Source organism: Lonchura striata, chromosome 20 (genome assembly GCF_050655825.1).
Source record: "Lonchura striata isolate lonStrDom1 chromosome 20, ASM5065582v1, whole genome shotgun sequence".
Taxonomy (NCBI): Eukaryota; Metazoa; Chordata; class Aves; order Passeriformes; family Estrildidae; genus Lonchura; species Lonchura striata.
In genome coordinates, this window is record NC_140722.1 from 10,094,301 (window position 1) to 10,109,779 (window position 15,479).

General features: G+C 44.2%; 1 long non-coding RNA gene across 2 annotated transcripts in view; it reads left to right on the forward strand.

The window, feature by feature from the left end:
* Nucleotides 1-431: 431 nt before the first annotated feature.
* The window catches only part of LOC110483560 (uncharacterized), a 137,389-nt gene continuing 122,341 nt past the window's right edge, over nucleotides 432-15,479 (forward strand). For both annotated transcript variants that reach the window (XR_014949673.1, XR_013340890.2), the window contains exons 1-2: nucleotides 432-8,739; nucleotides 9,730-9,794. This is a non-coding gene — a long non-coding RNA (uncharacterized LOC110483560). The remainder of the gene's footprint in view (nucleotides 8,740-9,729; nucleotides 9,795-15,479) is intronic.

Sequence of the window (15,479 nt, forward strand, 5' to 3'; positions counted from 1 at the left end):
GAAGGGGGAGGAATGGGATGGTGGAGAGGGAAAGATTTCTGTGGTAATTTGCATTTAAAGCTGGCACTCAGCATTATATCTCCCTGTTCACCCATTGTCTATAAACATTTTAGCTCTTCCTTCTGCCTCATCAGAATGAATTAAGCATTTTCATTGCACCACCAGCCTAATTAGAGTCATTTACTATGTTGACACAAAGGGTTTTTTTATGAGCATCTCAGCTTTAATACACTACAGCAACATTGGAAACCTCCGATCAAAAGGTAAATGTTTGGGGGTCAGAGATATTTTTCAACATTCTCCCAAGAATACAAACAACTTCCTGGGGAGGTGACATGTGCCTGCAGCTCTGCCGGGGCCGTGGGGAGCTGACACTCGTGTGCTGCTCCTGCCTCCCTCTTGCACTTCTTGGAAGGGCTTGGCTCAGCACAGAGGTGCCTTCGAGTTCTGCAGGTGCTGAGCAGCACAAAAATGTTGGTGGATGAAGCCAAAGGGCAGATCCTTGGCATGGATAGAGGGGGCTCCTCTGAGCCTGAGAGGTCTCTGCATGTTGAGTGTATTTGACTCGTGATGGATCTCAGGGTTTCCTCGGAGCTGGGATCTCCACATGGGCAATCCATGCACTGAGTTGTTGAGATTTTGGAGGGATTTTCGTGTGTTGTAGGCACAATATCAAGTGAGCCAATGCACAACCTCTTGCACCCTTCATCAGGACAAGATAGCAGGTGTGAATTATTTTGGATTTTTGGAGTTCACATGCACCCTAAAGGGATGAATGTGGCCTTATTTAAAGCCTGGAGGCTTTGACTCTCTCTAGCCTGATTTTCAAACTTGTTTCTATTGGCCTAGGAAAGTTACATCACTCACAACCAAACCCCAGAGAGTAGGAAATGGTTTCATCTTGGTTTCAGAGTTCAGAGATGCAAGTGCTCTGTCACAACAGTGTCACCTCTGTGCTGAGTAAATTAGTCACACCTCAGAAATCTGCCACAGATCTGAGGAATTTGTGTATGTTTACAGGATTGCAAATATTTTCCGCTAGTTATGCGAGTCATATTTACCAGTTTAGAGTCCTCGGGTTCAGCTTTTCCAAATTGCTGTGACATTTCCTATTTCTATCATGTCTGATCTCTTCTTGGATTGTTTCTATGAAGATGTATTTGCTCTAGGCAGGAAGCCCACGTTGCTGTAAAGAAGATTGGATGTTCTGAGCCTTCTCTTCACCTGGCTGAACTGTCCTGGCTTTCTCAGCCTTTCCTTGTAGGACACAAAACCTGGGCCCTTCACCATCCTTGTGGTCCTTCACTGAACTTCCTGTGTATTCACATATCTCTTGCACTGGACAGCCTGGTGGTGCTGGAGAGGTTCCTTGCAGGGGAACAGCTTGAATAGCTGAGGTTCCTCCAGTAATAATCATGATTTTAACCATGGTTCATACCAGGAGATCTTTGGGTCAAACATCTCCCAGAGCAGCTCTGTGCTCTGTGGTGCTCCTGTCTGATGCTCTCTAATACAGGAGCTGCTTTGCAACAATCCATGAGATCAGCTGTCCTGGGTTTTGCTCTGTCTTAAAAAATGTGTAGTGGATGCGAGTTGAAAGAATGAGAACCTAATTCAGCTTTTTGAACCTTTATGGAGATTTGGATTCCTTTTGTTCTTAAATGCAGCGTTTGCCTGGTCTGCAGACTTGGCTTCAATTCCTAAAGGGTTTAATGCTTTCTCCATGGGGACAGTGTTCATTTTCCTTGTGGCAGGTGCTTTTATCTTTAGGAAAGGGAAGCTGAATGTCCTAACCTTCTAGAATCTCTATGCCACCAGATCCCAGCACAGTCCTCTCTGCATGCCCTGGCCAGTGTTGCTGCCATGCTCCATGGGGTCGGGCTGTCCTCATCCCACAGGCTGTGCAGCATGGCACAAATCAAGGGGCACCTACAACCTTTAAGAGTGTGAATGTGAACCTTTCCTGGTGGTAAGAGCTGTTATTGCCTCACACACTGTCTCAAACCCTTTTCCCCCCTCCTTGCATGCAGTGCTGGAGCTCTCCCGTGTTCCCGTGTGTCCGTGTTGGTGTCTGTGTGTAGGCACACATAAGCTGGCCACGAGCTTGTTCTCTTCTGGGAAATTAAATACTTATTTCCATAATCCTGCCAGGCCTAGCTAAAGCCTGATGCCTCCCCTGAACTCCTAAAACCAGTTGCTCTGCTTAGCCCTGTGCTGTTCAGGTTAGGGCCAAATTTCAGCCAGAGTGAACAGTTCCTATAGCACCTTAGAGCAGCTGGATGGTCTGGAGGTAAAGCCTGATCTTAGAAATGTATCCCTGGGATCACCAAAGCCTCAGGCATCTCTAGCTACATCTGCATCTTGTAATTATTCCACAGACTAAAAGGAAAAGCAAAGTGTTGCTTTAATTTACACACTTTCTGGCCTCTGCATTTGTTTCTTAGTCAGAGACTAATGGTTAGACCACTGGACTGGAACCCAGGAGACCTCATTTATTTCAGGCTATACTACCAGCCTGCTGGGGAGCTCTAGCTGAGCTTTCCCCTTCCCTCTGCTGCTGCTTCTCCTCCACAAAGAGAAGGTAGCCGTGTTGAACTTGTTTGTAAAGTTTCTGATAAAATAGCACCAAGTGAGATAAAGTATTAATAACATAGTCCAGACAAAAAAAAAATATTTTAAGCACCAAATTATTAGAAGGGTTAGTTAGCTACCATGTTATTTACATGCTAGTAGTAGGGGGGAAGTTGTTTTTTTCCCTTATTGCCTCTTTTTAATCACTCTGCTAGATGCTTTGAATGTCCAGGGACCCAAAACTCAGCACCAGGGCTAAGGTGTCTCCTCCAGAGCCTGGAGGAGGGGGACAAGGAGTAAGGATGGGGGCTGAAGAGGAGGGGAAGGTGTTAGAGGGGGAATATTGGATGGGAAAATAGAGCAGAGTGGGCAGATTGGAGAGCGACAGATTGTGAAAGCGGGGGAGAGAGAGAGAGAGAGAGAGAGAGAGAGAGAGAGAGAGAAAGAGGGGGGAGAAGAGATCCTATTAGAAATACCATGTGTGTGCCTGCATCGAGGGCTGTGCACGCAGGGAGGAAGGGACGCGGCGTCTCCTGCAATATTATTCAAGCAATCACATGAATCCTGTATTAGATAACTCCTCTGGTTGGTTAGCACTGCGAGGGCTGTAAACGTGTTCTGCTTTAATCCCAGACACAGCACGTTCTTAATCTCAAACGCATCAGGCTTGTCCTGGAGGGTTCTGGGGGGCTCCTTTTTGCAGGAGCAGGGAGATGCAGGAGTTCTGGGTCTCTGCAGCCTCGGGGTGCTCCTGCTCTTGGGGTTCATTCAGCATCAGCTCTCCAGGATGGAGGAATTTGTTCTGCCTAGGAAAATGACACAAGGTTTTGGGGGCAAGTTCGGTGGGGGGATAGCCTCCTGGAAAGAGGATTAGAAAACCCCCAAGCTACCCTCCTAAATTGTTGAAAAACCCAAACTTAAAGGGTCTGAGTTAAACAGGCAAAACACGAGAAATGTTGAAATCGGACTCAAAACCCTGTATTGACACGATCAGCCTTAATTTACCCCAGAGTACAGAAATAAAAATTCATAGAGACATGATGAAAGGCTGAGAGTATCAGACAGGAATCCAGAGACTTAACCCTGAATTTACTGCTCCCTCAATGGGTTTGTGCTCAGAATATTTTCCATTGTGCAGATATAGATTCCTGGTTCGTATTTCTGCAGGGAGATTTATTTAAATAGTTTACTGAATTTGCAATGTATCTTAGAAGCAGAATAGATTCAGATTACTGTCATTTCTCTGTATGTGTGTGTGGATGTTCACATACATGTCTTTGCATGTACATTTTGATGTCAGTATCATTCACAATATAAGCACAATATTTATGTTGCTCTTGCTCCCGTGTAGATTTCAAGTTTAAATTCTTTTCACAGCTTGGGGATGTACATTTTAGCCAGTATAACATTATTTTTAAAAAAATAAAAATCATCCTCCAAGTAGAAAAAGAGAATTTGATTCATATGGAAGGGGGACAAAGTGAATTGGCAAATTGTGGGCAGGTGCTAGGCCAGCTTCCTCCACATGAATTTGTTAATGCGTCTTAATCCTGACCTGCAACACCCTGCCTGGCTAAAGCTGTGGCCTCTCATGACCAAGAATTGCAGACTGCTGGGTTGTGTGACACTAGGCTGGGATTTTGTCTTTTTCTTTCATTTTTTCCCTGTGTTTTATGTTGTTGACTACATTTCATTTGTGACCTACATAAGATTTGAATTCAGTTCTCTAAATTTTTTGTGAGAACGGAATTACTCCACTTCTCTTTGTGTGCATGTACATCTATGCTTGCACATTGCCCCCTGTGAAGAAATTTCCACTGCACAGAGATGAAAAAATGTTATTTTGAAACAGAGCCCCCAATCTATATTTCTTTAAATTGAACGTGGCAGCTCAACACGCTCCTCTTCCTTTTCTTTTCCTGCTTTCTTAATTTGTAAATGGGTAATTATTTGTTGGGGGTTTTTCTTCAGATTTGGGTGGATGCAACGTGGAGCTGAGTGTTGCTATGCAGATTCCTGGTTCTGATGGCAGGAACATAAAGCTCTGCAAAGAAGGGCGTCATCTCGGCAATCCGGGGACGCGCGCTCCGACTCGTGCCTGTGATTTCATCCTTGCAGCAGCGTTCCCCACCCGGGTGACTCCCTGAGCCCAAACAGGGGCTGAATCTTGGGCTGCAGATGAGCAGATTAAAAGTTGGGATAATGGTGTTAACAGGGGGACGGTGGACACGCGGCGGGTTTGCGGGGAAGCGCCACGCCGCGCTCCCAAAATACAGTTTGCGTAGGGAAGCACTGTCATTCCCTGTTTTCTGGGTTTTGGTGGAGAAGCAACTGTCTGTTTTTGTAGCTGTGTATCAAAAAAACAGTGTAAATATATGCATCATCCTGCAAAATAATAGAGAAGCCAGTGCATCCATGGAGTTAATAGAATAGACACCGAGCGTTTTTTCATTGGCACTTACCAAAAATGCAAACTTCCCCCACACAGTTATCCTCTCATTTCATTCCTCTTTCACTATTTTTCTCTGGATTTTTGCTCACATGTAGCTGAATTCAACAAACAATATTGAAATCAGTGTTGTCCCTACCCCACTGTACACTCTGCCTTTTGCTGTGTGCTTTTCCTTCAGTTGCTGACAAAGGCGAGAACCCAAATGCTGGGTGACTGTGGTCAGGTTTTCCAATCTTTCCATCAGATCTCTTATTCAAACTATGAATAACTCCATTCCAGCAGAGTCATAACTGTCATGTAAATGCATCTTTTCCTGTATACATAATACAAGAACCTGAGAGAGTTTTCAGAACAAGCCAAAGAACATGGTGAAAATTTATGTATTTTCCCAGTTTAGGTTGTAAGGGCTGGATTCACAAAGGTGGACTATTTTTTTTTTTTTTGACCAAAAATTTTTCATTTATTTTTAATTTAATCACATGTTTTAGTTTTCAGGCACATTCTGAAAAATGATCTTTATAAAATATGCAGTCTTCTTCACAGTCTTATTACATCACTACTGCACTGGGAGAGACATCTCTCTAAATTGAAAACCATCTTTAATGAATTGTTGTTTTATTTTAGGATCCCTTTAGGTTTCCTAGAACATTCAGTCTGAGTTGTCTGTCTGAAGGAATTCGGACCTAACAAATCAAAATAAAAAAATATTCTGCAGCCCTTGACCTGGCTCACAGCAACCCCCTGTGTTATAAAACAAAGGGCTGTGGTGATGGGGGAAATCCCACTGTGAGGTAGAAAATCAGCATTATTGCTTAGCTGCGGATTTGGAATCAAATCGCATGCAAGATTTTAAAATTTGATGGAAAACTGTGACCTTCTACTTTACCTGCAACTGTAATAGAAGAAAGTGACCCTAGAAGAATGTGATTTATTAGTGAGATAAACTGAGACGTAAAATATGAGGAGGACGGATTATTGTCAGTAAAAAGCATAAAGACAAGGGAAAAAAAAATCTGAACATTAATTGCCAGTGAAGGAAATATAGAGGAGGAAAGAGGGAGATGAAGGGGAGAACGAGAGCATCCCCAGTGGCAAAATGGTTAAAAGAGTCGACTAAAATCCAGCAAAAAATCAAGCAGTCAAGTAGTTAATTGACTTTGCTTTAATCAGCCCAATGAATATTCATTAGTGTGCTGGTCCTAATCATGGGGGCCATGTTGTCCGCATTTAGCAAGCGCACGCTCAGCATCATGCATGCCTCAACAGCTTCCCTTCCTCTCCGCACTGACATTAAATTTAGAGGCTTTGCGCCTTCCCAGCTCGAAGGGAGCGGGATTGGCCCAGCTGCTCGCTCCAAGATGCCATAGCAACCCCTGGCTCGTTGCCTTGGAAACATTTTTTTTTAAATTTTTTTTTTTTTTTTTTTTTTTTTTTTTTTTGTTAGGGCCTGAGCCAGTAATCCATAGGCTTAACGTAGAAAATATGTCTTTGTGGGGCATGTGTGTATGGATATAGAGATGTAAGGCAGAGATTGAATGGGCGGAAGGCGAGCGCGTCTTCCATTGTGTGGCTTTCACGACAGGAATGGGGTGAGGGATCTCCTCCTCCACAGCCCAAGCTCTGCTTTGGGTTATGAGCTTTACGTTTACTATTTTATTTTATTTAAATTAAAAATGCATCAGCTCTCTCTGTTCATTTCCAGACCCGTTCAAAGGGAGGAGGACTATTTCTCTCTGCCGTAACCCTCCCCTCCCCACTCCAGAAAGAAGCAGCGAGTGCTTTAAGGGCTATAGGACCCTATTATCCACATCGAGTTGAAGTTCCTCCTCCTGAAGGAGGTGGGTCTGGAAATGAGCTGCCCCATAAATCAATGGAGAAGTGCAGGCATGGAGCTGGAGTCACGGAGCGGTGAGTGCGGCTGCTGCTCCTCACGTTCCGGCTGCTTCTCCCTTCGCGCGAGCAGGGGGAGGCTCCTGCTGGAGATTGGTTCAGCCAACCAACTCCAATCCCACTCCAGTCTCTTAATATTCCAGATGTTGCTGGGGAAAAAATTATGATGTCCTGATCCTGGTGTTTTCGGAGTAGTGTGTGTTTCTGCCTCCCTGAAAGAAAAGAAACGGAAAAGCAGCAAAGTCCCCAGCTGTGTCAGACCCAGCATTTCAGGCTTTAAAAATAGAACTTAAAAGTAAAGGGGAAAAAAAATTCCAAAAAACAAACCACCCTAATATATTCAGAATGCCTGCAAGGAATTTTGGAGCTGGGAAATCCAAATGGTTAATGTTGTCTGGTAAATAAAGCTCATCCCTTAAAGCAAATTTAAAAAAAAAAAATAAAAAAAGCCCTGACCCAGTGAGGCATCATCTCCAGTGGAACAAAACAGCTGCAGGGAAAATGCGCAAAAACAACCCATCCTCTTTGGACTCGGGCTGTGCGCGTGCGAGCTGCCTTGTAAAACACTCAGGGTAAAGATGAAAGCTGCACAGGAATTCAGAAATAGTCCTGCAGAAGATTAAGCAATAGGTGCTTTCAAAAAAGCATTAGTAATTTCCTAATATCTATAGTGACTTTTTTTTTTTTAATAGCTCTTAAGATAGAGCAGAAATGGCTACAAGTGAAAAACTAATTCAGAAGCTGTGAGAGGAATTGGGTTTGGTCTTTACGAGAGGTTTTTTTTAATGTTTCTATTATCGTTATCTTAAATTATTCAAAAGTGTCATTTTGAGCTCACAGTGCAGGCACATGGTTTAATGAAAGCAGATGAAGAAGGATCCTCCTTATTGAAAAAAAAAAAAAGGAGGTGCATTGTCCCATCTCCTGCCACCTGTGATGGGAAAGATCCTGCTGGTTCAGCATCGTGTCCTGGGGGGAGCATAACTGGAAAAGGGGGATCATTTTTTTGGCCTATCAGGAAGATGTTCTGTAATGATGCTAAAAATGTGGGGACGGTCAGGGCTTGTTGCCAGGGCAGCATAGAAAGGGGCAAACTTTATTTACCCCTGATTCCCCTGTCCTGAGCAGCACCAAAACCCCATTAGACATCTCTAGAGGGTGCAGGGCTCAGGATGTTTGATCTTTTGCTGGGCAATGGTCCAGGCACCAGTTCTGGCCAGTGTGGGTGGGAAATTGTTTCTCAACATCTGTATCTGCACAGAAGAAGATAAGGTTCATCAGCCTCCAGTTCCCCATCAAAGAGAACTACTGTGGTTTGCAACATTTTTAAGTGTGAAAGGAAAAAAATCTGCCACCCACGACCAAATGTCAAGATTGAAGGCTGGTGGCTTGATCTCCAAGGTCTTCAGCAGCTTCCATCTGGCTTGGGCAGCCCTGCTGCCATCCTGAGCACAGCTCAGTAGGGGTCATTTCCGGCAGGAAAAGATGGATATTTTGGGAGGAAGAGAGGTTCAGAATGCCTTTTAGTGGGTATTTTGTTTGTTTCTTTGTGGCTTGTTTTTTGTTGTTTTGTATTTGATTTGGTTTGTATGTTTTTTTAAAATAAAATTTAAATTCACCAGTAATTATAGCTGCAAGAATGGAGAGGAGAGAGAATTGTGAAATGCATGAATCAAGAAAGAGCTGATTTAAAGCAGCCTATCAGAGCTCCTGGGGAAGATCATTTTATCCCAAGAAGCATCGAGGCAGAAGGACTCATAGGATCCAAGAGTGGCAGAGCACTGATGTGAGACAAAGAGCTCCTGGGGAGGGAGTGAGGAAGAAAAGTAGGTTAAAAAAATATTGACAGTGGATTTTCAGGGGAGATTTTTAATGTTGATAGATCCATTTCTCTACAAAAATTGTTTTGAGAAATTTCTCTAATGTTTTTAAGAAGTCCAGACCAAAGTGTACTAGAGAAAATCCTTCCTGTAGCCCTACTGAGGAGCATTTATTAAAGGAATATCATAATGGGAATGATTTTGTTTTTGTGCTCATCTTTTTTTGATTCAAATCTCTGAATGGAGTCTGCTTCCTCGTGGTTAATTTTGAGAGCTGTTTGTGGTTTATTGAAAAGACATGATCAATTAATTTTGTATAAGGAATATACAATCAAACACTGAGCATGGTGAGCTGTCCCTTAGGCCAGTAGTGCCATGGGCTTGGCATCTCCTCCTGGGACTTTCCTGTGGTTTGTGCTGGTACAAATGACAATGGAGGTGAAGGACAGGACTGTTCCTCTTGGAAATCTTGAAAATGGAGGCAAAAAAAAAAGGCAATGAGTAGTTTGCCATGGTGCCAGTTGAAACAGATGAAATTGCCCAGGTTTGTATGGGGGATCATCTTGTAGGTTGTACTAATGGTACCTGGAAATTCATCCTTTGTTAACCTGGTGTTGTTTTAATTATTCTCTCAGGGAGCAGAAAAATGTACTGAGTTTGGTGATAAACTGCCCTGGTGAAAATGTTGAGATGTCTTGGGGCAGTTTTGGGCCAGCCTCAGTTTCAAATGTGGCAAAAGGCAAGAAAGCAATGCGCTGGAAAGAAAAGAATAGTCCTCCAAGTGAATAAAGATCAAAGAACTGATGTTGTCTAACAAAAATAAAGATATACCTATGGAGAATATTTTTTTGCAAAATTTAATCTGAATTAAATTCAACTCTAATACTATGCAAAGATAAAAATAAAGGCTGTAGAGCTTTAAAAAAATGGTATGCTGATATAATTTTTTTTCTATTGATTTGTTCTTACAGTGTTTTCCTTTTTTTTTTCCCTTAGGTACAAGAAGTCCAGTGCTCTTGAGGAACAAGAAACCCCCAAGCTTAACCCGCCAAAAAAGCAAGGTAAGCATGATTAGTTTTTCTATTTTCCATCATTCTGAAGTTATAAGTAACTGAGGTTTTTTAAATGGAAACTGATCTTGGAGTACAACAGCATTGTATCTGCTGAGCCACAGAGCCAGTGTGTGCACAGAAAAATGCTTTTTGTGTTAGTGCTGCAAGGCCAGAGCAATGTTCCTCCCCAGGTGTGCCCGAGGAAGATGCACACACCATGGACAGAGCAGATTTGAGACGGCTGCTCCCTCCTCAAAGGCTGCTCAGAAAAGCTCCGAGCAGCACTGCTGGTGCCATTTCACGCCTGGTGCCTTCACTAAAGCTGGAGGCAGGGCAGGCAGGGAGCTGGAGGTCAAGGGCCAGCTCAGCTCGATGCATCACACAGCCTCCCTTCAAATCTTACCTGCCCAACCTGCAAAGCTTTTGCGGCGAGGCAGAGCGCAAACCAATCCCCCTCTGCGATTAAAGATGGAAAAATCCCTTCTTTTATGCAATTGTGTCTCTTCGCATCTCTATTTTTGTCATTGGCTGACAGGGTGGGAAGAGAGAAGGAAAGGATGGGTAGGGAGGCACCAGAGAGAGGAAAATTACCACCAGATCAGGCAATTGAAGTGAGAAGGGAGAGAGAAGGAGAAAACAGAGACTAATTCCTGAAGCTGCACCCCTGCTAAGAGAGCTCAGGCTCCCTTACACGTGCTTGAGCCAGGACCATAAAGCCCTAACTTAAGCAGGTTTCTGTTCCAAGAAGGACTCATCTCCTTCCTCAAATCAGCAACATCAAGCAATTTGCTTCTGAAAATACAGTCCCAGTGGTGGTGGGTGCAAGGCTGCTGCTCTGCTCTCAGTTTTATCCTAAACTCCTGGAGTATCAGGCAGCCAGTTACCCCCATGCCTCTTAAGAAATTCAGATGCCAATTGCAAACAAAGTTTGTGGAGTAAGGAATGGGTTACTTTGTGCCCAGCAACCTTGCCTCAGCCATGGCATGCTCCAAGCAGAGGGGCAAACCCAAAGGTGCCACCTTCTGCCTACAAACCATGGCAGTGTTGCAGAGATTTGGGTTGGGTCATTTCTTGCTGAAGTGGGAGGAAGCCGGGTGCTTATGTCAAGTTTCTTGATTTAGGAAGCTGTCTAAAGGTTGAGATTTCAGAGAAATTTGGGGGTTGGCTTGGAAGGACTGGCTTTTTCACTGAGAACCTAACTACTGTTCAGCTAACTGCTAAGTCTCAAATCAGGAAGAATGTGTTGTGTTAAATAGTCCTGCGGAACAATGATTTTTGGAAAACAAAGCAACAGTGACCAGAAAGAAAACCCCAACAAACAAAATAACATTTATTTCTGTCATGGCAGCTCTGTGGACTGAAAATGGGATGTTTTGTTTTGCTGCTTTGCTTGTGTGCAGAAAGTGATTGTATCCAGTTGCAGAAAAAAATTACATCTGGGCCTTGGAAGGGGGAAAAAGAGGGTGGGAAGATCTATGTCTCCAGAATCACTGATGCAGGAAGATGCAAGTGCTGTGTTGTGTCTAGTTGCATCATGTGTGAATCCATCAGCGACTTAAAGAAACAGCAAACTCAGTGCAACCTCTTTCTGTGGTTTTTCCATCTGCTCCCTGATCTGCTGGTGATGAATGCTTGGCTTCGCCATCTCCTACCCTCGAGATGTCCTCTGTGGGAGCTCGGGGTGATTTTTCTCAGCTGAAAAAGTACTCAGGAATATCTTCAAACTTTTATGAAGACACCTTTGTCAAATTGTTACTGTGAATGCTGCACTGCTGTTGTATCAATGCTGTTTGTTGAGGACTTCATGGGTAGAGTGTCTGTAAAAATTTTGCTTTCTTCTTTCTTACAATACCAGCAAGATGGTCAATATGGGTGGAGAAAAAGGTTCCTTCAGCTTATAGATTTGGGTGCAAGTCCATAATATTCTGACTGTGAGGTCAAAGTTGTTCTGTGAAACTGAAGACTGAGTTTAGCCTTGGGAATAATTCTCTTCCCAAACCCTTGTGCATGACTTTGTGTTATACTCTAAACCAAATCCTTCTCTTATATTGTTCATTGAATCTCAGGAGAGCTGTCTGCCTCCACAAGGAATCCATCAGCCCATACCTACAAGCTCATATATCCATGTCTTGACCTGCTCAGGGACTGACCATTTTCATTTGTAACCCAGGGTTTTTTTAGAGAAAAAACCATATGAAGCAGTGTGTAGGTGCCTCTGTCTATCAGTTTCCACAATATTTTTTAAGCTTGTCAGCTAATGTCTTCCATTTTGACAGAGGTAAAAGTCTCAATGATATTTCATTCCTAGTAGTTTTCCAGCATAGGCAGTGGAGGAGAGGGCAAACCCCATTGCTGCTCCCCCATACCTCTGTTAGACATAAGAGACTCCACCTCAGCAGAAGGCATTTTGAAAAATCAGGCAGAAGTATCCCTTTTCATTTAGTTGCCATTTCTCACTCACCCATTGAAGGATTTGCTTTTTCAAATGAGCAATGACCACCACAGAATGGTCCTGGGGAGCTCTGTCTCTGTTGTCCTGGGCTGGGGGTTGGCAAGAAGGTGGTAGGAGTTGGGTCAGACCTGGATGCTTCTCTTCCCGCCCATCCCAGGACCTCCTGTCCCAGTACATCTCCATTTTTAATGATTACAAAAGACTTGTAATTGACATCTGAAATACAGCCTTAATTACTGTGGGAGGTTTCAGTATTAGTGAGCTGGTGCCACACAGAATTTGGACATTCTGTAGAAACACCCATGATTTCACTGATCCATAATGAGAGCAAGGATATTGCTAGACACAGCAGAGCTCCCAAAATATTTTGCAGTGACAACCGAGGCCATGCTGCCTTTTGCTCCACAGCAATTGCAGGAATTGTACGTTAACATGAGACAATGACACCGCCCTGATGTTGGCCAAGCTTTGTGCTGCTGAACTTTACACTAATGCCTGCGTGGAGAATGACTTGGGTCAGACAAGAAAAAAGCTGAAAAGCTGTTGGCTGCTACCCCAGAGATCCTCTAGCGGTTCCACATCCCCTCATTGTGCCGTCATTTGTGCGCACGAGTTTATTACCAGAGAAGGGCTGTTGTGTTAGCAAAGACTGTCCTCAATGGTGGCAATTTGGTTTTGTCATGGTAATACAGCGCCGATGCACTGCAGACACAAAAGTGAGTTCTGCATGGCTTGGCAAAGAGATTTTCACATAGCTGCTGGGTGAGCCCATTGGTTTCTCAGTGTTCCTGAACAGGAGTGGGTCAATGGCAATTTTTAGGAAGGCAGATGCCCCTTGCTGAGCTTGTCTGACTATAAAGTGCTACACAAGACGTGCGACGTACATAGCATCCTCAGCCCTCTGTGTAACTCACAGACTGTTAAAAGTGCACAGCAGGAATGAGAACTCTTTTAATCCACTGAATTTGCTGTTTAGCATGACCTGAATAATCCGGTGCGGCTAACGTGATCTTCAGCACTAGCACTCAACTGCCTGCTATTCCCTTTGAAGCTGCAGGATATCAAAAATATCTGTCTGGTTTGGACTTGGATAGTGCCTGTGTGTAATTTGTTTTTCAGTGATATTGTTCCAGGGTCTGCTGTTCTCAATGCCAGTGAGGCTGTTCCTGTGTGAACTTTTTAGATAGGATCTCTCTCGATCATGCTACTTCTTCTGTTGACCACAGCTGACTGTTCATCATCACTTCCTTTATGTTTTCTCTTTGGTGGGAAATGAAAAGTAGAGGAGGGCAGAGCCAGCGTAGGGAAGCTAAAAATGTGTCAGTAACTGCCTAGCAGGAGGCAGACTCTTTCCTCCAGATTGCCGGATACATGAAGGTACAGCCTTGATTGGTGCAAATTGCAATAGATGAGAAACTATTCGTATTCATTCAAATTTATAGCAGCTCTGTGGATGTTTAAATTCCTCCCCCTGTTTAGCAGTGCCCTGATGAGCCACAGCACGGAACTGGTGGGATGGTGGAGATGAAGAATTGAACCAAAACATGGCTGATGATCTCAGTGGTCAGTGTGTGGTTACACCTTTCTGCAGAATGCGTGTTCTTTCTCAAAGAAATAATCATGTGGGAAATGGAGATGTATTTTTGGGAAGGGTCTCCTGTTACTCCAGAGCTCTCTGGTTGTATCTGACTCGTAATCTGACAGCCCTTTCTGTCATTGATGTTAAGAGCTTCTCTGGGGTTATGAGAAAAGACAAACTTTCAAACCCAGCATCCTTAAGAGGGCATCCAAATGCTACACTCTACAAAGGGATTGAAATTAGCTCTAAATGCAGTTGGCTTTATCTGCTTTATGAAAAAGAGAAATATATTTTAAAAGGATATGTTTCATGTAATCATGCTGGGTTTATCAAGTGCAGAAAGATGTCTCCTAACAATACCCAGGAAGATTACAATTGTCAATCAGAACAGAGGTCCTGTTCGTGCCTCTTTGCCTCACTCCCCTGCTGCTCTGATTTTTATGGGCATAGCAGCACTGAACAAGGTGAAGAGTGTGAAGAAAGCTATTTAACCATCAAAAGACAGTGCCAGCCAAGCGCAGAGCTGAATTTTGGCTTCTCAGTGCCAATAATGAAGTTTTCAAAGGGAGAAATCTGCACAACAGGAGGAGTGGAAACCATCCTGTGTGGTCCCATAAATGGTACACTCTCTCCTTCTGGGGCTCCACAATAGCACAAGGGCTGCTGCAAAGTGGGCAAAGCCATTCTTGAAGGGCTCATGGAGCTTTTCAGCTCATTGCAGGATCCTCAGAAACCCTCAGCATCCTCCTCCTCTTGGCACGGCAGGGTCGATAAAATCAGATCAAGGCTTAGTATTTCTAAACAAAAGGGAGTGGTTAAATGGGCTTTTAAACACTGGAACCTGTCCAGCTCGTTGGGAGGCAGAGCCCGGAGGGGCGGGGGTGAGGAGAAAGCTCAAGGTGCCAAACTTGGGGTAGAGTGGCACTTGTGAGCAAAGTTGTTGGAAAGTCATTTTGTTGCTTGTGTTGCTCAGTGTGTGTATGTGTGTGTGCGTGTGTGTGCAGAACAGATTGGCAGACGCCTGTGCCCATGGAGGCGGGCTGGGGGCCGGGGGGAGGCTGCTTTGGAGAGGTGCCAGTTGTTCCATGGGCTTTCTGCCATCAGGAATTTTTTTTCCCCCCCTTCCTTTCCTCCCCATCCCAGCCCCCAAACACACACGAACAGGCTGGCAGGAAGAGCATGCTGAAAAGGATCTGACAGTTTGAACAACACTCGATGACTTAGTTTGTTTTCCCTGACTTTGCGCCAGCAAGCAGGTCTCTGGATGAAAGACTTTATTAGGCTTTTAGAGCCACTGTGACACAGGTCTTTCTTTGACCTGAGGTACTTGAGAAGAAATGAAAACAACGTGTAACTTTCATGGAGTTGAAAGACTGCCCAAATGGAAGAATACGGTTTACAAGGGATCCAGAGTATCACAAAACATTTCCCAGGGAGAAGCGAGGCAGAGCAGAGCGGGGGGAGAGCCCATCCTGGGAAGAGGGAGAAGGCGTTCCGTGGTGCTCCTGATGAGGAGGAAAGCTGATCCGGCTAATTAGGAGATGATGAGGTGATCATATCCAGCGGAAGGTGCCATAACCAGTCAGCAGCTTTCGGGGTGTCCAGTGGAGGGAAGTGATGGAAATTAACATTTATTGTCATGAGCTGCCTGGGCTCTGGCACC